The sequence below is a fragment of the Phalacrocorax aristotelis genome, chromosome 2 (assembly GCF_949628215.1).
Source record: "Phalacrocorax aristotelis chromosome 2, bGulAri2.1, whole genome shotgun sequence".
NCBI lineage: Eukaryota > Metazoa > Chordata > Aves > Suliformes > Phalacrocoracidae > Phalacrocorax > Phalacrocorax aristotelis.
The window spans coordinates 49976711-50002232 of NC_134277.1; the positions used below are offsets into that span (position 1 = coordinate 49976711).

General features: G+C 41.0%; 1 long non-coding RNA gene across 1 annotated transcript; it reads left to right on the forward strand.

The window, feature by feature from the left end:
* Positions 1-2142: 2142 nt before the first annotated feature.
* LOC142053894 (uncharacterized) lies at positions 2143-24776 on the forward strand. The gene is made up of 3 exons (XR_012659361.1): positions 2143-3048; positions 17889-18014; positions 23997-24776. It is a non-coding gene; the product is annotated as an uncharacterized LOC142053894 (long non-coding RNA).
* The last annotated feature ends 746 nt before the right edge of the window (positions 24777-25522 follow it).

Here is a 25522-nt window from a genome sequence, read left to right on the forward strand (position 1 = left end):
GCCCCTTACTAGGTACCATGAAGAAAATTAACTCTATCCCAGCCAAAACCAGCACAGAAACCAAATTTAAAAAAATGTATACAGCACAGACCAGAAAACCATGGTAATTCCATTTCATGGAAAATGTAAAAAGAAATAAATGTTTATCATGAAATGAAGCCAAGACAAATAAATGGAGAGAAGCCGATTATCCTAGGAGAGTGAGTATTCCAAATGATAAGAGTGGAGAATAAGGCCATGATTTGGCCGTCTACCTGAGATTTGAGAGACCTGTGTTTTTAAGCCTGTGTTTCAAATCAAGTACAACAGGGACTGTAACCTACTTTCCATCCATTCTTACCGAATTACCTAGCTGTGGAGTTACTTTGTCCCACTGCAGATTCCATCCTGATTCTGCTCCATTTTAATTCATATCAGTGTTTCCAGAAATGCCATTTTTGACATTCATTTTTGACAGAACAGCATTCTTCGGTGGGAAGTAAGCAACCTTCTAAGTGGTAAGTACTTACCTATATAGTATAGTAATTATTTTTCGCGTGAGCTCTAACTGTACCCAAATCACAGCTGGTGTTTCTTTTGCACATAACTTTTCAAAGCAATCCAGCTTGGTATCGTGTCAGAAGAAGAAAGAAAAAAGATTTTTAACAAATGTGGATCCATGGAACATAATATAGGCAGTGTGCAAATGGTCATATGAGGGGGATGCTGCCCTCCTGGGGATTTGTAACTGTACAGTTCATTTACGATTTGCTCATATAGTTCTTGATGAATGCATCAAAGTCTCTAAATACTGTTATGGACTCATAAAACCTAATTCACATGCAATTTTGTCTGCACTGCATTGCAGCAATTGCTTAAACCACTTTTGAAAGTCTCCATACTGAGAGCGTTCAGTCATGATTGTGACTGTTCGAATCACTCTGCTGAATGGAATGAAAATACACTCACGTTGCATGGAAAAAGGAAGAAAAAGAACAAACTTAACACATACAATGAACAAGCAACCAGCAAAAACTGTACAGAATAGAATCCCATTATGAGATGCCATTGAATTTCTAACAAGTCATATACAATTGTTATTGCTAAGCAGTAAACGATTAGCTGCGGATCATTTATACGACTATTCAGGTCTTTAGAAATTGTCTTTAAACTGAAGATAGAATAATACTATGGAGTGGAGAAAGGTCTTGTTTTGAAATAAAGAGAGAATATTATTGTGGAAATGCAGCCAAGAAAGATCATATTTTACCCTTTTTCTCCTGTATGGCTCTTATCTTCATTCACGTTAATTTTCCCTGTCTTTTGTCTTTTCTTTAACATTTATGTATTTTTGTTACAATTTCTAATCATACTCAATATTTCAGCCAAAGCTGAGTGCTGTGATTTGCACTCAGATAGATGCCTATACAAAGTCTGTGCTAGCAGAATTTTAAAGCAAATCTGTTCCTTGCCGTTGTGAATCTGAACGAGCGCACTGTGCTGCAGTGCAATGACGTTCCTCATTACAGCACAGTCACAGGGGGCGTGTGGCAGTCTTTCAGGTTAGAGAACTACATTTTCTCAATATGAGAAGACATTTGTCAAGATTATTACAGGGGCAGGGGATACAGAAAAGGGAACCAATGTCACACGCAAACCTGGGACTATGTGACTATTCTTTCTATATCAATTTCTGTGAAATTGATACTTCATGATTCATGTGAAGTATGTGGGGAGAGAGAGAGAGAAGGTTCTCTTCAAGTATGAATTTGAGGCTAGGGCCAGGAAGGGCTGACTTTACACATAAAGAAAAACATGGATAGAAGTTTAATTCTAATGAAAATTATTTTTATTACTTTATGTGCACATTTATACACTTTTAAAAATACATTATTTTTAGCTTTTAGCTTTTGCATCAGGTATCAGAATTCTCTATAGTAGCTGGATGTTGTTCCTTAAGCAATTTAGTAATCTGAAACTTTTCAAGACTGCTAGTGTGTGGTTTCTACCTCCTCTAACTTCAACTGAGAGATTAGATTGGAAGGGTATGAGGATTTGAGTTTTCCAGCTGTTGTTTTTTACATATATATTTATATAACATATATTTATATGTATTTATATAAAATTAAATTTATGTAATAGTTATACTTATATAATAATTACATTTATACAAGTATACAATCATGTTTTATACATCAGAATTATGCCCAAGTTTCAGCAGTTTACCCAAACAGTTGTGCAGTCTGATCATGAACAGATTATTGTTCGAGAACACAGGGTTAACCTTACTGGAGTGAATGAACGTTTTATTAAAATGAAGATTGCAAAAATTCTTTATATCTCTACCTCTGTGGAGGGACTTTGTCCTTCCTATAATTTGCTGGTACTGCAGTGCTTTTCACAAGAGTGTGAGGTAGTTCTTTCTCCCAACGAACAGATAATCACCAGTTGTCTTTACTCTGCTACAGGTTCAGAGAAACAACTAATGATATGGTGTGAATATCCATGCAGGCAAACCATCTTATGTCTTGAAAAGTGCTTTCAGATAGAACTTGGTGATTGTTCTGTGAAAGAGTAGGTTAAACTCATGTAAATCTGGTTCATGGTAGTATATTTTTGCTCCAAAGCAAAGGTCTCTTACCCAAATACCAAGATTAATTTTAAAAGGTTTGATTATATCTTTGTGCACTCAACACTTTTCATCTGCCACTGAAATGTAAAGGAAGATTTGTATCCTTCCTGATTTCATATGAATGCAGATCTTTCCCTAGCCTAGTTTAATGAGTCTGTGTAAAGATGTTTTCAAGGACAGAATAAATCTTTCTAGTTTGTGTCTCAACTCAGTAATGTTCTTCCCTCTTTTTTTTTGCAAGTGAAACTAACGGCAACTTGAAAATTTATGTTGCATTTCATTGGTAGGTGAGAAGATGCCATTTGGGTACCAGATAAGTGAATGACAATGGGAAGGAGGCATCTGCTGTTCTCTAATGGCTGTGATTTGTGGGCACTTTTCATGGCACTGTTACCGTGCAGAAATGGGAATGTGTTCCCATTTACCTGTAATGAGAGGTAAGTGGAACTCGCTTTCTCAATCTCTTAAAGAAAGAGGGAAGCTGCTTAGCTTATCACTCCTGATCTAAAGTACCAGGGTTTGCCTGTTGTATTCATTTCTTGTTTGCTAATCAATTTATTCACTATCAGGATGAAAGGCAGGATTAGGCAAAATGCAGACCTGTCCTTTTAACAGATTTCATATTGTTTTAAGTATGCTGCATTGCTGCACACCTTTAGTTTTTCTTTCATGGATAAGTTATAAATTGGTTCCTATCTAGTCAGATAATCAAGAAAAACATCCCTGTTTGGTTTTTTTGTTTGTTTTGGTTTTGTTTGGCTTTTTTAATAAAGACATTATAAATTGGAGTATTCAGCAGCAAAATCAGTGTCGTGCAGAGGACATCTCCCTTTGTTAGCTAACAAGAAAATACTTCTGAATCTTATGTTGCTGGTACATGTCTTAGGGTTAAATATGGAACCAATGTTTGTTAGCAAAAACTTATGCATGCACACACAGGACTTCATTTGAAATAAAATGAGATGATGAAGGTGGAGAAGTTGGGAATTACATAGATTAGGGGTTCATAGCTGGGCTGAAGGTTTAGTTTATTTGCACAATAAAATGGTGATGGTATTATGGGCGTAGTTAGAGGCCCCTTACTGAGATCACAGTGCTATTTTGTTAAGTTCTGTAAAAGCACATGGAAGACAGGTAATGAATGATCTAGGGAGCTCACAGCAAGACTATGAAGACAGTCTGTGTTACTTCAGAGGTCAAGAATTGAACAGAGACCTGAATAATAAGCGGAGTTCACATTCTGAATGACTTAGCTTGTATGAGATTAAACGAAAAACAATCAATGAATGGAGAAAGGACAGTTGTTTTAAAAATATTTTAAATGGATCAGAAACTGAAAACAAATCTATTGATAGTGAAAGCAAAGCTCCTAAGACCATTAAAAGAGAGCTGGAAAAAAATCAAAGAACCTTGTTAACTCAAACTCTACCTTTAGCCATAACTGCAAATACCTGAGTCTTTCTCTTTTCCCCACCACTTGTCTGCCCTTGTGATAGTGGTGACCATGTTAGTCTAAAGACCTCCATTGAAAACCAGGTTTTGTCAAGAAAGTTGGAGGATTGTTTCAGTCTCTTAAGACAAGGCACAAGCTAGAAACAGAGTTGCTGACAAAACCCCTACTGGGGCAGTTTCTATTCTCATTGCTGCTTGCTTTACTTCTCCACCTTGAAGAAACAACTTGGAGAAATGAAAAAATGGCAAATATGCTGCCATTGAAAGGGATGACTATGTATTACAGTGCTGGCTGTCCTCACATGCTAGTCTGTGTATATTGTTATTTTCATAGAATCATAGAATCATAAAGGTTGGAAAAGACCTCTAGGATCATCAAGTCCAACCGTCAATCCAACACTACCATGCCTCCTAAACCATGCCCTGAAGTGCCACATCTACACGTTTTTTGAACACCTCCAGGGATGGTGACTCCACTACTTCTCTGGGCAGCCTGTTCTAATTTTGCCTCATTTCAACATTAATGCCCTACTGTGTGGTAGATTGCAGACCACAATGGGATGGTTTGTGAGTAATTTTGAAAGCCAAATTTTTTCTTGGAGAAGTGGACCTACCTTACATATATCTGCATCATGCTGCTCTGTAGGAGTGATTTTCTCAAAGAGGTTGAATAAATCCAGCACACTCTCTGCCAACACTTCGAAATGTTATTGAGCCATACAAAAGTAGTCAAAGATGAATTGGCAGTAACTGTGATAACATAAAAAAGAAAACAGTATTCATAAAGTAAAGCTAGTTTACCATCATTTTAAGTATAATCCGGAACATAAACCAATGTGGCTGATCCTCAGCAGCTTTTTCTATAAGGGTACCTAGTCAGCTCTTCAAGCAGGTATATCACAGCATAGTTCTTTCCAGAATTCCAGGAGTTCTGTAGCTAGTGCTGCAAATCATTAGTGGTATGGGAAAAATAACTAGAGAACAAGTTATTAACTGGTTTTTTCCACTATAAAAATTCAAACTGTGACTGAAAGTATCACACTGACTGTTTGAAATCCAAAAAACAAAGTGGCTCCTTACCACCAGGACAGGTAGACAGGTAGTTACACTATGGAACTACGTGCCACAGGATGTTGTGGATGCTAGCAGTTTACATGGCAGCAAGTGGACAAGTTTGCAGAAGAACTCTCTGTGCAGGTCTATTAAATATGAAGGCTCTGCTCTGACTCTGGAAGTCCCTGATTCCCCGGTTATTTAAGGCTGGGAGACATAGCATGAACATGTCTGCCCTGTTCTTCCTTGTGTCACAGATACAATAGGTACAGAGTGCTAGACTGGGTGGACCTTTGTTCTGACACAGAACAACCCAGCGGTTCTAATGTTGGCTTAATACTATGTACTAGGTGTATCCTGCTCCTGTTTCTTTCTATCTCTCTATTTGACAAGTAGCCGGGTACCAACACTGGGTCTGTTTTGGGAAGATTATCCACCGGTCTAGGGCAGATAAATCAGTGTCTTTCTTGCTATACAATTCTGATTTTTAAACTGTATTTTAAAAGAATACCAGAGTTGTTACATGAACACAATTATTGGATATCTAAAACTTGACACCAAATCTACTTCAAATTAGTATCTAAGGGTAGGAGGTAGAACTTAAGAAACTCTTCTACTAATTGTGAGCTAAAGCCCAAATCCTTCACTTGGCTGACTTTAGTTCTGTATCAGGACATTCCTGGGTTTTGTTTTATAGGATTATCCCAGGTTACCAACAGAGAGTGTAACTTACTGCAGTACTAATCCTGCTGTCACTATTACTGGACCACTGGAGTAGTTCTGTTCTTGAAATTATTCAGAGTATAATTAATTCCATTTGTGGTAAGTATACTTTAGTTAGTGTACCATACTGCCCAAAGAAAGATACAAAAGTGCTTTTGAAATGTAGCATACATAAAATGGAGAACATAAAGCTGTTATTTATCATGTTTTCTTTGTAAGCTACACTGTATGTTTCACAGACTTAATTCTGTACTCTAAGTATAAAGGCATACAAGTAAACCAGATGCTGATTTCTGTATCTATAACCTGATCCAACACCTATTGGACTGAGTAGAAGGTTAGTTTTCAGTGCTTCTTTGTTGTAACATTGGCCTCAGTTTTGCTTTCTATCTGTCTTGAAGGAGAAAGACTGGATGCCTCAGTGGGGTCTATGCACTATATTACCTGTTCCCTCATTGTTCATTAGCTTTGGCTCCCTGACTGCAAACGCAAAACCAGAACACAGGAACAGATCTCTGTTCTCTGGCTTATGCTGCATGCAGTATGATATCATCCACCTTTTATCACTCTAAAGTTACTGTCTTCTTCTTCTGAGTCAGAAACTTCAAAACGTTTAGCTTCAACTATCCTTTCTTTTTATTTCCCTCTGGATTTTGTGTTCTAGTATTATACACATCGTGCTTTATAGATATGGCCTCTTTTCAAATTTCGTCTTAACAGCATGTTTTGGCCTAGCTGCTTCTGTTCCCCAGGAAGTTCTGACTTCCATAGTGATTCTGAATTTTTTTTTTCTCTTTGATATTCTGGAATTTCCTAGGGAAAAATGCTTCTGTATTTTCCAGTCTTAGCACATAGGTACAGTGTCACATCCTAAGGTTGGGACATCACGGGCAGCTGAAGTGCAGCGGTATCTGCTGAGTGGCAGCAGCGCTGCATTGGTGTGAGAACTGCTGAAAAACCTGAGTCCCCTGTTAGGAAGGTAACGGGTTGGTGTGCCTGCAGGAGCCAAGGCCATCATACTGCCTTCGGTCTTCACTCCACACTTCTGCTGGCCCAGCAGACTGCAAAATGGTTTCCAAGACCACCAGGGTTGTATGCTGATGAAAAGCTGCTGCTCGTGTTCCCCTCTCATGAATTTTCTGAGTCTATGCCTTGAAGATCTTCGCTAGATTAAGAATTTGATTAGTGGCCTGTAGCATTACAAAGGTTGTTTACCTCTCACTGAAACAGATTGTTTCTTTTGTACCTTATATATGAGTTCAGAACAATGATTTGGAAGTTTCCTTCTTTGGGGCCATTGCTGATCCTCTGCAAGTGAAGTTGTACCAAGCGAAGTCCCCCATCACCATCCTGGATTCCCTTTTGTTTCTGTTTAGGCCCTGGGAGGAGAAAAAATCCTTCATGAATATTCTTAGTGAGGAATAAACAGGGAGAGACAATAACCTCTAACAGTTTATAAAGGTTCATGTAATAAAAACATTAAAGAACAATGAAAGAAATGCATGCCTTGACAGACAACTATATAGTGGTAGTTTTCCATTAGTTAACAGCTCCTAACACTAACTGCCTTAAATCAGCTTTTAAAGTAGAAAACAGTTGAGTGCATTTTAAAGTTGAACTTTTATCGCTGGGTCTTGGCAAAGAAACACACAAAATAACTTGTTTATGGGCTCTGAAAAAATTCAGGTTTGCTTTCTGACGCTTGATTTCTGGTTGGAGGAATAATAATTCCTCAAGTTTCATTCTGAGATTATATGGAATAAAGAGCCTGAGGAATCCAAATAAATGTGCCCAGAATTGCACATCAATGCAGAGGGGCTGCTACCTGGCGAGGGGACAAGAGTGCTGGATTCCTTTGGCTTCCTCTAACTGTCCCATCAGTCATTTATGGCTGTATGCATGCCAGAAAGCACTTGACCCTCAGTCATCTCTAGGCCTGAAGGGATGCTTCTGTAGCCTTCCTGTTCCTTGTTTTCTTCATGTGTGGGTATGGGAGGTCTAGGCTTCAGCCCTCACAGTGGTGCTTCTGAATGTGAAACTGAGGTTCTGTTTTACATGCTCTGCAAGGTAGCAGAAGGAGTGGGGGTGGTGGATAGTAGGATAGCCTTGGAGGACTGGTTAGAGCACAGGGCCAGCCTGGTGCAATCTTATCTCTAGTGCCTGCTGGGTGGACTAAGGAATGAAGAAATTTAAATGCTATCTGTTATATATATCCATGCACCAGTACATGCTGGTGGCCTCCCAGCTGGAAAGCAGCTTAGCGGAAAAAGATCTGGGGGTACTGGTAGACACCAGGTTGAACATGAGCCAGCAACGTGCCCGTGCAGCAAAGAAGGTGAATGGCATCCTGGGCTGCATTAGCCATTATTCTGGCTGCAAAGTATTGCCAGCAATCACCAGTGATCCTTCCTCTCTGTTCAGCACTGGTGATGCCACACCTGGAGTGCTGTGGCAGTTATGGGCTCACCAGTACAAGAGAGACATGGGTGTACTGGAGAGAGACCATGGAAGAACCACTAAGGAGATTAGGGGACCAGAGCATCTCTCCTATGAAGAAAGGCTGAGCAAGCTGGGATAGTTCAGCCTGGAGAAGAGATGGCTTGAGGGGATCTTATTGTATATATACCTGAAGGGAGGGGGCACAGAGGATGGAGCTGGGCTCTTTTCAGTGGTACCCAGTGACAGGACCAGAGACAATGGGCACAAACCGAAACACAGGAGGTTCCCCCTGAACATCAGGAAACACTTTTTTACTGCAGGGGTGACTGAGCACTGCCACAGGTTGTCCAGAGAGGTGGTGGATTTCCCATGCTTGGAGATAATCAAAAGCCATCTGGACATGGACCTTGGCAACTGCTCTAAGTGCCCCTGCTTGAGCAGGGGGGCTGGACCAAATGACTTCCAGAGGTCCCTTCCAACCTCAGCCATTCTGTGATTCTGTGATTTATGCTAGAAAATAAAAATATCTATGGCTAGTTCTCTGGCTATCAGGCAAGTGGTATGGCATAGGCCAGTCCATACCAGCTAAATTATCTTCCCTCTCTGGAACAGTTGGCTTCTGCTGTGTGGAGAATTGATTCCAAAGGTGTGAAGCAAGTCAATTACATTCCTAATGGGTGGCCCAGTGTGGAGGCTAATGCTGGCACAGCTTCCCAGCTGTTGACTTGACTGCAGAGAGAAAGGAGGTGAGAACTTCAGGAAGAGAAGGGCAATAGAAAAAAAAACCCCAAACATGGAAAAACAAGATAAATGCAAAACCAAAAAGAGCACAAGAAAGAATAAAAAGAAGAAGGAAATAATCTAGAAAGAAAACAGTGCTAGAGAGAAGCCTGGGGCCAGCAGAGGAGAGAAAGGAGACAGAAGAATGTGGGGGAGTAAACATATAAAACAGAAAAGAAAGGGAAAAAGGAAAACATATTCTTTGTGTTCTTTCTTTACATTCTTTTTCCTACTAATGCACACTCTAAGAACTGTGTAATGAGCTGCATCCCTAGATTTGTATTTTGCAGTAGTTCTGCTACACATATTTTATAGCTTTCAACAGCATTCTAGCTGAAACAGAAGGAGTTTGTAGCATTTTTTTCCTTTCTGTCCCCCAGTGCCCTCTCAACATTTCCTATGTTCTGCTGACAGTAGGCAGAAGGGTTATTTGGCACCATTCGCCCACTAGATTGAGTGTAAATGCGTTTTGGCAGTGATTCCTGGTAAACTGCATATGCTTTGCACATGGCCCCTTCCCTGTAAAGTTTTGGGTAATATTCCACTAGTTTTCTCTCCCATTTATGTTTCCTTTCCCTGTGTACCCAGACTGTGTGAGAATAAGCATTGGTATAGTGCTTACGTTTTGCTAGTTTACTGTATGTTTAAAGCTCACCCATACTGATGTATGTCTTTGCCTTCCTCTTCTTTTCCTTATCTGTAGAATTTTTTTCCTGTTTTACATGCAAATAGGATAGAAGCTTCTGCACAAGACAACATGTTTTACCAGGCATCAACGGCACTGAGAAAATGACAGTAATATTTACTGAGAGTACAAATTCTGCTGCATTTTCACCCAGGCTATGTACCTTTTTTTTTTTTTTTTTTTCTTCTTCCTTAAGAGTGTGCAAGGTTCTGTTTCTTTGAAGAAAGGAGAAAACAAGGAGACAATGTATTTGCTTACAATTCGAAACCTCTCACTTGGCTTGAATTGTCCAAAAGCTCTTTTCTCAGTGCTGATCCAGGCTTTTCTGGCGCTTGCTTTTCAGTCTGTTTTTGTGGTATCCCCTTTTTTCTCTTTTGTTCACTGCTCACTTGGCCAAAGAACAATCAGCTCAACCCATTTGCCCACACAGTTCAAATCTGGAGGATCCGTAGCAAGTAGTGCCTTCAGAGAATGTCTTCCTTGTATCATTTCAAACACTGGTACAAACTGTTACTGCAAAGTGGTGACCTTTGGTCATGAAAGAAGTAGGCAAGGCATTCTGACTGATATTCTCTGTCCTTAAGCAAACAGTTCTTCTCTATATATCTCACTTTTAGTACAAAGATTTTAGGAATCTGTGTTTTGATAAGATGCCTCACTCTTATCACCTTTACTGTTTATTTGAAGTTTATTTGAGTGGTACAGCAGCCTGAAAAATAATTAAAGCTTCCCCCTTCCCCAGGTAGCAATTCTTTATGTAACTTTTAAGGGTACTGAATGAGTATCTACTGGTAGCCTATTGTATTTTAGCTTTTGGTGAAGGAAGGAGACTATTTCATTACTCATCTAGCTCTAAGATTTGCTGCTAACATTGTCAAACCACGATTTTTCCATGGTTAAGCTCTGTCTTCCCTATACTATGATGGTGTTCTTCCTGAAGAACCTTTTGTTACCTAGCGGGATTGTTTTTTGTGCGCACGCTTGTTTGAAAGGGTTGCTAACTCTCCTGCAAATCATAGAATGCAGTTACCTCCAGTGTGGTGATTAGCAATACACAAGATTCTATTGGTTTTGTATCCTAATTTTTTTAATTAGGTAAATGTAAAAACAGCACAGAAGTACAGGAAGTCTGTGTCACCAGCCTGAGCTGCAAAGGTGCTAATGTTGGCATGGCCTGAGAGTATGCAAGGGATGAAATTCGCATGTTGCATAGTTCTTTTTGTCCAAGTAGTTTGAAGGGAGTGAACTGGCCATGCCACCTCTGGTCTTGTTTAGCTGTAGACACTGTGGCCCACTCTACTCATGTAGCCAAGGGCAATGTGAGAGTGACTTGGCATGCAAGAGCACACTCCAGACCTGGAGAGATGCTGAGATGTGCTTAGAGAGTCACAAATGCCACAAAGTACATTTAAGAGTTTGTGTTTTACTTGCCTTTGGAGGAAATTATATTTGTTATTTATTTGTTACATAAATAATTGCACAATAGAAAATTACATGTGTCTAAATACATGTAACTCCTGCATTTTTAACTATCCTCCTCAAGACCTGACAAAGTGTCTGTCCTTGCTGTGTTTAGATATGGGGGAATGTGAATGACAGTTTATGCAGAATATAGATGCTGCTGTCAATAGTTTCCCTTGAATCTTTCCATTGATCTCAGTAGGAATTATACCAAGCCTTTTTTAGGCACATAGCAGATTGTGGTGCCTATCACTCCTGATATTTGGACTGGTTTTGTTTCTATCAAGTATGACTGCTGCTATGAAAAACTATCTGTGAATTGTGTCCTTCCCAGAAAAAGCAGTTCTGATGAGGTCTGTACGTGGTTCATAGGCTGTATTACTTTCCAAGTCAACACTTTTACAGAAATAAAACCTTCTCTGAAGATTTGCAGTGAATAGATGTGCTAGACAAAGGTTGAAGGCAATTAGAAATGTGGTGATGTGACCAGCCAAGAATGTACTGTAGATCAGTGGGTAAATTTGGTGGCAGTACCTGTATCACCTGGTTTTCTGTTGAGAGTTGTGATCTGTACTGTTGGGTTTTTTGTTGGGTTTTTGGGGTTGGTTTTTTGTTTGCTGTTGGTTTTTGTTTTAGTTTTTTTTTTTAACAGAAGTAATTAACATTGCTAGTGTATTGAAGACAACTTGAAGTAACAAGAATATTGTGGCTTCTTTTTTTTGTGTTTATTTACTTTCACAGCATTAAAAATATAAGGACATGACTGAATAATTCATGTATGTTTTACAGAGGCATTCTCCCAAATAACCAAAAGCTTTCCTAATGGTTTGCCTAGACAGCAATTCCTGTCTCTGCTTCGAATGTTTGATTTGCAGTGCCCCACCAGTGTGCTAATGTGGTTTTCTTTCATAGCTGTCTTAGTCATATAAAATTGTTGCCCTACCTATAGACTGATAAATACTTTCCCTTCTTTGGTTCTGTCAGTTCACATGAATATTTCATGCTGCTGCAAGTGGATTTAGATATTTGCATTAGTGAACATCCTTTTTGACTTTGCCACTCTGATATTCAGTCAGCTCTACCATTTTTGAAGAAAAACACTAATCAGTTTGCATATATTTTTCTGCTGTAGACAAGCCAGATATATATATGAATTTATGTACCAATTTCAGCTATATCTTCTTGCCTCCATTGTCATCTACCTTACTGTATTGGGCTTATAAGGCAAGGTTTTGGCAGCATGGTGGCTACAGGGGTGAATTCTGTGAGAAGAGACCAGGAGCTCCTGCCATGTCAGAAAGACCCAGTTCCAGCTGGTCCTAAAATGGGCCTACTGCTGGCCGAAGCTGAACCCATCAGCGACACTGGTAGCACCTCTGTGATAACATATTTAAGAAAGGGTAAAAAATGTTGTGCAGCAGCTTGAGGGTGGAGTGAGAAAGATCGAAGAGAAACAGCTCTGCAGACATCAAGGTCAGAGAAGGAGGAGAGAGAGGAGGTGCTCCAGGCGCCAAAGCAGAATTTTCCCTGCAGCCTGTGGAGAAGACCATGGTGAAGCAGGTTGTCCCCCTGCAGCCTGCAGAGCAAGTGGATGTGCCCTGAAGGAAGTTGCAGCCCATGGAGAGCCCACGCTGGAGCAGCCTCCTGGCAGGAGCTGCAGCCCAGGGAGAGGAGCCCACACAGGAGCAGGTTTTCTGACGGGAGCTATGGCCCACGGGGGACCCACACTGGAGCAGTCTGTTCCTGAAGAACTGTACTCCATGGAAAGGACCCACACTGGAGCGGATCTTGAAGAACTGCAGCCCATGGGATGGACTTACACTAGAGCAGATCGTGAAGGACTGTATCCCATGGAAGGGATCCCATGCTGGAGCAGGGGAAGAATGTGAGGAGGAAAGGGCAGCTGAGATGAAGCATTATGAACTGACCACAACCACCATTCCCCATCCCCCTGCGCTGCCCAGGGCAGGGGAAGAAGGTGGGAGAGTCAGGGGTGAAGTTGAACCTGTGAAGATGGGGGTGGGGAACGGTGGTTTTAGTTTTGTTTTTTGGGGGGTTTATTTCTCATTGTTCTACACTATTTTTAATTGGCAATTAATTAAATTAATCTTCCCCAAGCTAAGTCTGTTTTGACTGTGACAGTAATTGATGAGTAATATCCCTGTCATTATCTCAACCCATGAGCTTTTTCATCTTATTTTCTCCCCCTGGCTTGCTAAGGAGGGGGATTGAGAGGGTGGTTTGGTGGGCACATGGCAGCCAACCAAGGTTAACCCACCACACTTACCTAAAGTGGTCCCTCATGGTCTTTCAGGCAGACCAGATTTATGGATTCACTTTACTGAGTATTTACTGAGAAATGTAACTGGCTGACAAGGGAGGGTGAATGCTTTCTCATTCCCTTGTTTGTACTCTGAATGTACTCTGTATTTGAATGCACAGAAAAGATGAACAGAAACTCATGGACTCAGGCACCTAATTTGAGCTTGTGTGAAATCTGCAAGTTCCCTCCTAACTTACAGCTGTTTTCTTGTCCTCCCTACCTCTGAGCAACAAGCAGAAAAATCTGTCTGTGGAAGGGCTTGTTTCTAGAGCATTTGTATCTATTTCAGCCAGCAGTCTATCTTTGCAACAATGGAACTAGTTATCTGGGCTGAAATCTCTACCTATTCTGATGCATCTCTTAAATACCCCATCTCAGGCACTCAACAGATGCTGTCCTTTTCACTTTCTTTGACATTCTCTTACAGGGAAATAAGCAGTGGTATTTCGATGCTCGCTGACACATTAACTGGTAATATTAACATCAGTCTACTTTTAGCTGACAGAGCCATGTAATTTATTAGATGAGATTAAAGCCATCTCTTAAAAGGGGTCTCTGTTCCCAATAAGCTATGTTCACTTGCAGCAAAGGTGGTGTGCCAAAATGTTGTCTGAAACAAAAATATTCTGGTACTGGTTGGTGAGGAAAGGAGGCATTCCAGACAAATAAATTGCTAATGTGGAGTATCTGAATCACAGGCTTTTTGCTGCTGAAAATAAGCTTTGCAGATGTATGCAACTAATGAAACCTGCAAAGTCTGCTTCTTCCCTTGCAAGCCTTGGAAAGGAATGGGAGAATACCTGCTGCCTTTCTCCTGTTCCCATCAGCTCAAACTAGATTGAGGGTCTGTAAAGATAAAAGTCTCTCCATCTGCAAGGGATTCTATCCAGTGGACAGGCTGAGCTGCAGGGGCAAAGAAGTCTGGGTGCATGTGTCCCTGTTTTGGTGTGAATTCTCAAGTGCCTAGTGAAGGCTGAGCCAAAGAATGATTTAGATAGGAAGAGCTAAAAATCAAGCTCAAAGGAGTCTGCCAAGCAGCTCTGCACCTGGCCTATAGGTCCTCTGCCTCTCAGCGAAACCCAGTCCCTCAATGATTTGTCCATGGTCCTTAAACACTACCAGGGTAGAGTGAGGTGCCCTACATGGGACTGTTATCCCGAAAAACAGGTTTGTTCGCCCAGTGTGCAAAATGTGAAACTACAAACGGAGCGACGGTATTTTATTCAAGACATTTTTGTGAAAAGATTGGTGCTAGGTGGTAACCCACAATGCTAGCACACCACACCGAGAAACCACAAGGGATTTATACAGTTAAGTATGTCAATCACAGCTAATATTCACACACCTCAGCTAATAATTTGTTAAGTTCTTTCTTGTTTCGATATAACAGTACAGCTCACTTTTAATTTACCACACATGACCATAGGTTAAGGGACTTACTAGAGGGGGAGGTGTTTCCTGGCCTATGGGCCTGATTTTTAGTATTATAACAAGGTTATTTCCCCTACTGGGCACTTTGTTTTAGTTCTTATCTACATCCCAATTAGCTGTTCTCCTTGACTATACAATTTATCACCCCATTCTCAGCGGCTTCTGAGGCGGGATGTTTACTTTGATCAGTCTCTCAGCTCTCCACAAGGATATAGTAGTAAAACAAGGACTTCTCTATCTCTCAGTTTCTGTCTCTGCCCCTCAACTACTGTTTTGCCAGGCTCACATAGTTCATTCTTATGTCTTTAGTGAAGAGTTCCAAAAATTCCATTTTCTTACAGATATCAGGACCACTTTCTTGCTGTGCTGTGATTCACCCTAGCTGGCCATTGTCAAGTGCATAAAACAGAGGCTTCTTTTAGGAATGGAACTGCCTTATCCTTATTTACCAACAGGTACCTCTGGCTCTGGCCAGAAAGGTCCTGATGAATGCACTGTGAGCATATGGGAGGTGAAGCAGTTTGTTTCAGGGTTCTGCCTAATTTACTTCCACAACTACAAGCAAGAACGAGGCCTTAAATCTGAGACTCTAAAACCATCAGAGAACTTCCACTTCTGATGCCTGTGGGAGATAATGGCTTCAGTTGCTTGAAACTGAGCATAGTTTGATGGCAACGGAAGGAATGAGGGGAGGGTAGAGTGAGCCTTCTTGCATGAAAGCACTAATATGCTCCAGAAGTCATGGTGGAGACTTTTAAATCTCCAGTTCACTCCCAAATGACTTGATTTTAATAGTCTGTCCAAACCTATTTGACATTCCTTTCAAGTCCTTCGGGGCATTCAGATTCCACAAGCATTTGTTGTGCTACCTAATTAATTTGAAAAACTGTGCTTAATCCAAGAATAAATTGATGAAATTTTATGAAGGTTGATCTCTGATAACAACGCTGAGGGTGCTTCAAATAAATCAAGTATAGAAAGTCACAAATACATTACTTTTCTAAGAGAATGAGTGCAAAAGAAATAAGCTGTGTAGTGCCCTTTGTTGGGATTGTCCAAGGTGGTGCTCAGTGACCTTTTATATTACATCAGACTCTTGTTTATAGGAGAAGCTGTTTATGTTCTGAATATAGTGCAGCTACTGGCCTCCTATCTTGTTCTCTCAGGCAAATATTCCAGGGGAGCAAGAGAGCTATATTCCCATTCCCAATTAGTACTACCCCATGCAGCATGGGAAACCTCCCCATACCCCTTTCTGTCTCATCCAACATGTATGACTGAAGCCTTTTCTCTAGGTAGCTGTTTCAGCTTTGGGAATTCACAGTGAGTTGTCTCAGTGGTCATACCTCAGCTGCGCAGCAGGTATGTGCCATGGTATTTGCTGGCATGCTGTTCTGCTTCCCACACAGATGAGATGCATGGTGGAGTGCATCACACAGCTCCCTTCTGCTTGTGTGCCTCTGTAAATCATGAGAGAGGAAAGGAAAGGGGGTATGGTGTCCACTTAGGTCTCATCCCACATAAGGCCAAGGCCTCCTTAAATCCTGAAGGTGGGAAGCATGACCACGCTCTGAAATTTAGCCATAATCAGTGAGAGCTGTGTATTTTCCAGTAAAACACTCTCCAGGTCCCACATCTCAATGTCTATGGCACTTATTGGAAAACTCAGTACAACAGCCAAGAATTGAGTTGGTCTTGAGTTGTTCCCAGGACATGCTCGTGGTAGACTGGATTCCTGCCTGTAAGCAGCAATGTGCCCCTGGAGGGAGAAAAAGATGGGAGTGAGCACAACAGCAGGGCAGGCAGGGGCAGGAGCATTGGGATAGGTCAGGCAGGGAAGCCTTTGCTGAAACCCCTTGCAGCTGAGTTCCAAGGCTCACCAAGGCTCCTCAAACAGCTCTCTTCTCAGAGAGCTGGCCTTAAGTGCAAGCAGCTCAACTCCCAGGATGAGTCAAGTGTGTGCTCCAGACATGGCCCTAGGCAAGCAGATGTTCACAGCCTCAGACTGGAATAATATTGTTGCCCTGAGGGACTACTATACCTTAACTCCTCTGAATAGATTTGCTGAGGGTGTACCTTGTGCCATCATTTAAGATGTTGGGGAAGATACTGAGTATTAGCACCAGTGATAACCTGATATTGAGCCATTGACTATGCCTAGGGCATGAAGACATTAGCAGTCCTTAATGTCCCTGACAAGCCTCACCTGGGGCCTGCACCCATGCCTTCTTCCCATGATCCCCAGAGCTCCATTAAAGCTTCAGACTGTGGCCTGAGCTATGTAACAGGCATACCTGTTTCGTTGCTGGCCTTGCTCCCTTGAGGGCTCTTGGGCCAGTGTTTTAGGTAGCTTGTTTCTAGTCCTTTTTATTTCATGGAAATTGGACTCATATTACAGCATTATCTTCAGCCCTGTCTCTGGCTTCATCTCTTGTGTGGGTCCCCAGGTTGGGCACTGGACCTGGTTCCTTGCCTTACCTGGGACTGTCAATAGACCCTGTTATTACTGCTATACTGCCTGCCATGTTCAGTCCCTCTGGGGATGTGCCCTGGTGAGTGAGGGCACTTCCAGTGGTGTTCTGGTTCCTGGCTTGTTATCCTTTGTGCAGCTTCTCTGCTCTTGCTTCTCTCCTGCAAATGAAACTGGAGGGCTGTCAGTTTTATTCTGTCTTCTTGTCATAAGTACAAAGTTCAAACAAATTAGGATGTCCTTTTATATAAAAAAGATGAGAATCTACTGTGAATATAAATGAAGAGTAAAAGATAATATTAAAGGAGAGGAGTAAACAGTTCTAATTGTTAAGTACTTACCACTCTGATCTAGCTTTTATGTGCCTGTGCAAATATTCTTTGCCAGTTTGTTTTTGACAGTGCTGTGTACTCTAATAATCCCTCTCAAACACTGTGTTTTCTGTTGTTATTCTCCTCAGCTGTGAAGATTTCCCCCAAGGAGCATTTCTGAGAAGGTCTGTAGCTATGGTGAGGAGTCCAGAGGAAAAAAGAGCCCTGCAAGAGCAAAATGAGTGATGAGATATTTCAGTCTACTTCTGTGAAAGGTAATGACATTTATGATAAAAAGAAATTGTACTATGTTGGAGGAGTTTTTTTTTTTTTTAAATTTATGAAAAAGGCTGAAGCTGGTCATTCCTGCAAAGTAAGGAGGATGAGTATGTGGTCACAAGGAAGGCTTAACTCACAGCAAATCATGCCATGAACACACAGTACACCCCTCTTATGTCTTTTAGTTAATTTGTTTCTTTTCATGTCCCCCTACTGGCAAATGTGCTGTGATTTTTCAAATGGTTTTCTTCAGTGCAGAACTTGCCTATTTCTCACTTTTTCAAACCCACAGCCTGCTCAACTGCATGCAGTGGCCCCATCTGTGCTTTCAGCTTTGCCTTTTTGACCATAACCTGTGATGGACGGAATAATGGTAGTAGCAAAATCTTATTTCTGAAGTAACCTCTAGTCTTTGAGTGCTAAAAGAGAAACATGGGTATAGCAAAGATCCTTGACTGCTGTTTTCATGGCAGTAAGCTCAAGCACAATTAACTGAAAAGGGAAAATGGTCACATATTGTGCAAGAATATGCCCAGAAAGGCAGGTGCTTTTTATCAAGAACTGCCCTGAGAGGTTTCCAAAGATAATTAGTGTTAGCCTAATTGCCCCCATTGAAGTTAAGGGAGAAGGCAGAGTTTGGCTGTGTACGGTTTATGGCATATAAGAATCTGTAATGATACAGTAATAATGTTATTCCCTACTAGCAAAAGGCCTTTATCGGACTCTGAGCTTCTGATGATGACTGTACTATGTATCAATATAGCAAAAGGTCCATAACCCAGTCACTGTGGTTTTTGACAGTAAAACTGACATTATGTGAGGAAATTCTGCAGCTCATCATGTCTGTAGGCTAATTGTCTGCATTAGTTAGCTTCTCTACTGCAAATTTTTAGGGAGTGATTGGTGTGCAACAAATTGGCTTTTTGGAAAAGGGGGACATTTACAAGACAGTGAAGGACCCAGGTGTCTTCTGTGCATTTGCTGTAGCAACCTCAAAGGCGCTTTAACTCTCCAAACAGAGAAGCAAGGGCTGGGAGAACCAGAAAGCATAGCTTTCAGTTTCAGAAGCAGTTGCAGAAAGCAGAAGCATAGCTTATAGTATATGACAGGAAATCCTTGGTGAGGCTGGGCATGGAATCCTCACAGAGCCTCTGAATAGGCAGGAGAAGGAGACACCGTGTATGGAGTGCAAGGGGAAAGGACGTAAAAAATAGCAGAGCAAAGCTGGGTTTGGGGGATACTGGGTGGCTTTGATGTGAGAAGCTCACAAAGTTGTGGGAGTATGAGCTGTATGTAGGAAAGATTTAGAGGGTTGCTGAGAGAGACTTAGGGGCATTAACTGGGTGAGGGTTATATAGCAAATGGGATTGCACATGGGCATCCCTCCACAAGAGGTGGGAGGGAAAGTAAGGGAGCCTTGATAGGGAGAAGTATAGGGAAAAGGCTTGCTATAGGAGCAGACTGGGGCACAAGCAGGGCCCTTTCTGGGAAGGTTAGTGTGAACAAATTACCTCTTTAGCAGGAGGGACAAAAAATTACCTTGATGGGGAGTGGGTAAGCACAGGAACCCTTGATATGGGAAACTGATTTTGAAACTGAAGTCTGGGTAAATGATAATGATAGAGCACTGGTGTAAGGGCTAACAGTGAGTCTGAGACATGGGATGGTGAAAAGGAAGGTGTGGTAGAGGAGGTGTAGAAGAAGAGGAAAGCAGCCCCCATACGTATGTACAAGCACAAGGCAGGGTGTGAACCCTTGTTAGGTAGTCACGTTCAGGGATATATGAACGTTTTGATAGTGGTGGACTGTAGTTTTGTTTCTGTTAACACTATGGGATTGGGAGGTTGTCAGTTCTGGTACCTGCATGAATGTGTATGGCTTCAATGTCAGATTCTCTCCACTGTTCTGTGTTGAAGTTCTTGGCAGATGTGATTTCCAAAATTCCCTGCAATTGTGGAAATCAGTTGTAAAGGAGGACATTTCCTCCTGGATCTGCTGAAGCAGAAAGGATTGTCAGTAGTGCACTTAAAGTAATAGTAAAAAGAAGACTTGGGGAAGAAAAGAAGTATTTGATTTTGTTGTAAACCGTCAGCATTTGTCTTCACACTGTTTTCCTAGTAGTGTAATTATCAACCTGTATTTCAGATGTGCCTAGATGGCAGTTTCAGAACTATGAACCTAACAATCCAGTTCTTTTTATTTCAGATCTTATTTGTGTACACAAGAGAAACTCTTATTTTTGAGCAATTAAAAACACATTTATTCATGTGGGGTTAGCAAAGAAATATGTGTGGGTGGAATTTTCAAGAGCACTTAAGAACCAAAGTCCTGTGGCTTTGAAATACTCTGTAATACTGAAATTGTTTTATGAAATCAGTTTTCTGCATTTACTGTAATATTTGGGGGAACGGGACTAAGCAACCTGTCATGGGAAAAGATGGGCTGCTAGTAATGGTTGTGGTTGGAGAGCTCACAAGAGTGACTATTTCTAGGGCTCTGAATAAATAGCTGAACTTGCTGCAAGATTCAGCAGTGGGAGCTGTGGCTGGATACAGCAATATTTAACTTTCTGTAGGGTGCAGCCAAAAATAGAGGAACACAAGCACACCAGCACTATATTTATTCTGTAAATGAAATATCCTCATTGTTAGACATCTGTATTTTTAATTCTGTTCTCTATTTAAACATCTGTTAGAGAAAATTTCATGCCTTCTTATTTCTGTTTGCACTGGTTCCTAGCTCCAGATGTTCCCAATGAAATGGGAATAAGCCTGGATAACCAGACAGTCCTGCTGATGGCATTGTGACAGTTCTTTGGCATCTGAGGCAATTTGAATATTGAAATATGCTGAAGTGGATCATCTGCAAATTACACTGCATTTAGGAACTTAGTTTCCTTTAAAACTGAAGCAAATAAGGATGAATGTTCCTCTTCCCCTGGCCTTGCTCTTGTATCGTCTGAATGTTATCCTTGCTGCTTTCTGGCTGAGAACTGTTATCTGTGAAACTTATTTGGGGGAGGAGGGAATCCTAGGAATTTTTCCAGGAAAATATTTTCATATGTCAATGGATCTTTAGCTGATGGAAGAAGGTATGCCTGATTTATTAGCACCAACAAATCAGCCTAGTGCATGAGCTCGCCATGCAAACATTACCATGCAGATACATTTGTAACCCTACAGAGGGCCTTACTACTTCAAATCAAAATGAACTGTGTAATAAAAATAACTCTTGTATCACTGTGCTCTTGTACCTGTAGCTATACGAGGCTTTTAAAAATCATTTTCACTGACTTAGTTAACATTGAAGTTTTTAGCTACTTTGAAGCTAAAGAGTGTTACAGGTAATGCTGGTCATGAACAGATAAGACAGAAATTTGGAATGTGAAATCAAAAGAAAATGTGATGGTGAAAAGGACCTAGGGGGTCCTGGTGGCCAACAAGCCAGAAATGCACCTTTGCAGCTAGAATGCTAACAACAGCCTGGGCTGCATTAGAAACAGAGTTTCCAGACTAAGGGAGATGATCCTTCTCTTCTGTGTAGTAATGGTGAGGCCATATCTGGAGTGCTATGCCCCAGTGCTGGGTTCCATGGTCCAAGAGGCAAGTGGCCTTATTGGAGCAAGTCCACTGAAGGACCATGAAGATGAATAAGGGCTTGGAGCATCTGTCATACAAGGAGAGGCTGAGAACTGGGACTGCTTAGCCTGGAGACGAGAAGGCTCAGGGGTAACTTATGAAGGTGTCTAAACATCTAATGGGAGAAGAAAAGAAGGAGCCAGACTCTTTCCAGTGGTTCCCAGGACAAGAGAATAAGACAAGAAGAAATGGCTGCAAACTGAAATATGGGAAACTCTGGGAAGTTCCATTTAAACATAAAACAGGCTGTTCTGCTTTTATGTTGTGGTCAAGCACTGCAATAGGTTGCTCTAGGTTGCTCAGAGGTTGTGGAGTCTCTGTCGTTAGAGATCCTCAAAACCTGAGCAACCTGCTGTAGTCCACCCTGCTTTGACTGTAGGGTGTTTGGACCTGGTGATCTTTCAACCTCAGCCATACCCTGACTCTGCAAGTCTGTTCTCCAAATCTGTTCTCTACATATGAACATTTTAGAGCCTTTTGGGAAGTACCTAGCTAAAATACAATGAATAAGACGACAAACTCAAAGCTTAATGTGAATGGGAGCTTTCCTGCTGAATGAATAAATTTATTTCCTACATTAATAAAATAATACTTAAATTGTAGATAAACAAATTTTAACATCCAGCCCTGCTAGGGAATGGAAAATTATTCAGCCAATGGATATTATCCTGTTCTTATGAATACTTTATTCATGTAGGTGACTTTGAGGGATAGTCCTATTAAATTGCTTAAGGGCAAAATTGATATGGTTAAGTCAATGTCTGCAGAATCGGGGCTTTTGTAGACATGTTCCTGTCTTTGATTTGTTCATCAGCCTGCCTTTGGCTTAGCAAAGGTGGCATTTCAGTCATGATTTTCTGACTGATAGTACAGTTTAAGGGGTACACTGGACAAATTGAGGACATCATACAGAAGTAATCCAAAGGAGGATAGAGGTTTAGTTGTTTGGGTGGTAGCCTTAACTACACAAAATATGTAACATCTGACTTAGAAATTCAAGTTTGGCTTTTAGTTATTTCCGGAAACCAAGGAACATTTGGTTTTGTGTGTTTTTTCTTTTTTTTTTTCCAAAAAAAGAGGTGCCTAAATAACATGAGGGAAGAGGTTGCTAGGTTCTTTAAATTTTCAGGCTAAGAAGGACACTAAAGCATCTGTTTTTCTGAGAATGATCTGAGCAGATTCCCATATCACAGGCATTGCTGATACCAGAGTCAACTTTATATGATCTGGGGTTGATGCCATATGGAATGCCAAGCACACAGCCTTAGCTTAGCGCTACACTTGTCCTTATGGTGTCTCATACTCAACGTGCTCAGGTGAGGGGTTTCCCAACTGTATCACTGGGAAATTTTTTTTAATGTGAAGGTAAGATGAGGATCAGCTGTATTTTGTCAGTGTGTTTCTTGGTGTTGTGCTCCTTTGAAAGAGCTAACTGTGATTTAATAAAATGTCTGCTCTGAATAAATTGCATGCTTGAACTGTGCTCTCCCTTTGGACAAATAATGAATGCAACAAAAATTCTTCTTTGCCATGTTAAGATACCAGTAGTATTACAGTTTTCACTGAAGCATGAAGAGCTTTTTCAGTTCTTCTCTCTTCTGAATAATAAACTGGCAATTAAAACATGAGAATATTTATATAGTGAGGCCACTTGACTGCAATTGACTGGAACAGTAAGAGGTGGATGAAATAGAAGTGCTAAAAGAGAACAGTCAGCAGGAATCTTAAGGGAAAGAGTGTGAGTGTACTTTGCGTATGCCTTGCTTCTCAGCTGGGATGGGATACCAATGGGTGGTGTGGGTGGGATACCAATGTCAAAAATCAGTCTTGTTCCATGTTTGTTTAAATGTCCCAGCCCAGTAAGTCTGGAGTCTGGTCACAGTATTCAAATATAGCCCAATTATCACACCAGTAGCACCGAGCACTGTCCAGTAGCTTAGTACCTTACTCTAAGACCAGGTTGCTCTGCTTCTGTTGTCCCACCAAGGGAGCCTTTCCCTGAGGCCTCTTCTATTTTCCCTAATAGATTATTAGCTGTAAGGAAACCACCTCTTCTGGTAGAGCCCTTTGAGCAGTCTCCTCTGTGTAGGTGGCACTCAGCTCTATTGACGTAGGTGTCACAGAAACATTCTGCACATGATGTTCCTCTTGATCATTCTGTCATGGTTTGAATACTCTTGCTTTGGTTGCATGTATAACTATCCCTACTCCCCTGCCCCCCTCCACTTCCCCACACCCCCACCCCAAAATAAAGGGCCATTACTTCCTTAAATGGTAAAATCACATGGAGGGTTGGAAACTGCAAGTTAATTCTGATTCCTTTCTTGCCTTGTTCTATAGGGGGATTCATATTGGCAAGTGCTGAATACTTTGAGGTATACTAGAGCTAGTCTCTGAAACACCATGCTGTCTTCTGGCTCCACATGGCACCTATAGCCCTTCATCAGCCTGGCTGTGACACGGTGAACTCCAAAGACCCCTTTATGCTGCTTTAGCGCACCCTTGCCTTGGTGGAAGAGTTGATTCAGGGTGTGAAAGAAGGAGCAGGAGAAACTTAAGATGGACCCAATCTCTGCCATCTTTGGAAGGGTCCCTATGTGGAGGGCAGGATGCTACAGAATTTGACCACTTTTGGCCAAGCTTTTCCACCTTTGCTGGCAAACTTCCAGTGGTAGCAGTAGATTTGTTCAGTTGAATTTTATGTTCACTAAGGAATCAAAGCTGGACTCAGATAAACAAGGAGGATTCACTTTTTTGTGGGAGAATGATGAGAACTGACTGTTAAGGAACTGATCTGTACCACATTTATGAACATCAAGGAACAGCTGAAACTACAGAATTTGAGAGTGATGCCATGTTGGACTGGACTGTAGGTGAGGCCTTACAGTAGAACAGCTCAGATAAGAGCATCACTGACAAAAGGAAGGACTTAGGCAAATTTTAAATTAGTCCAGTATACTCACTCTGGACCCTAAAGTTTGTGCGATTGATTTGAGTAGAGTTGTAATTGCGTGGTTTGTTTTTTAGTTTGTTCTTTAACTGTTCACCTGTCTACAGGTGAGTTTTTTACAACTAGAAGTGCACACACCATGAATAAAACAAGTTCTGATTTACAAAGTCTGTAAGTCTGTTGTTGCTTAAGAACCCTGATAAGCTGTAGCAAATCAGCTTTAGCCAGATGGCAGTTGTAGAGAAAAAGACCTAAATAGCCAGATAAAACTAGTAGTTATTAAAATTCATCTCCAGCAGGGATCTTTAGGTTTCTTTCCTAATATGAAAACATAAACTTTAAGGTTCTTCAACAAACAACTATTTTAGTGGAGTTGTTTCTGATTAACTCCAGCGACTTCTTTTCTGGATATAATTTGCAAGTTTCCTGATTATTAAAACTCCTGAAAAATCCTGACAAACTTAGAGAAGTCAAATTTCTCAGCTCTGTCTTTTTTCTATCCAGTAGCAGAAAAGGACTTCAAGTGTAAAATGAGATATTTTACATTAAATTGAGCTGCAAGAAATGCTGAAGATGTTCTTTCCAGGAGAAAGCACAAAGCATGTCATCATTGAATATGGGTGCAGCTTTGCTGAGAATGCAAATGCTTGTAAAATATTGCTTAGTGATACTTAAAAAAAGAAAAACAACATAAAACAAAACAATGAAGAACCAATAGATAGAGTACAAAATAGAGTACAAAAAAAAGTACAGAGCTATGCACCCTAGATGGTAGATATGGCAGCTTAGAATTGGGAAGTAAGACTTATCCTTTGAATTGAACAACTTGTAATGAGGTTCACTGTAAATAACATTCCTTTGGAAGTATGGTCTCCTGGACACATTCTGTACCAAGTTTCTTACCAGTGTCTCATTC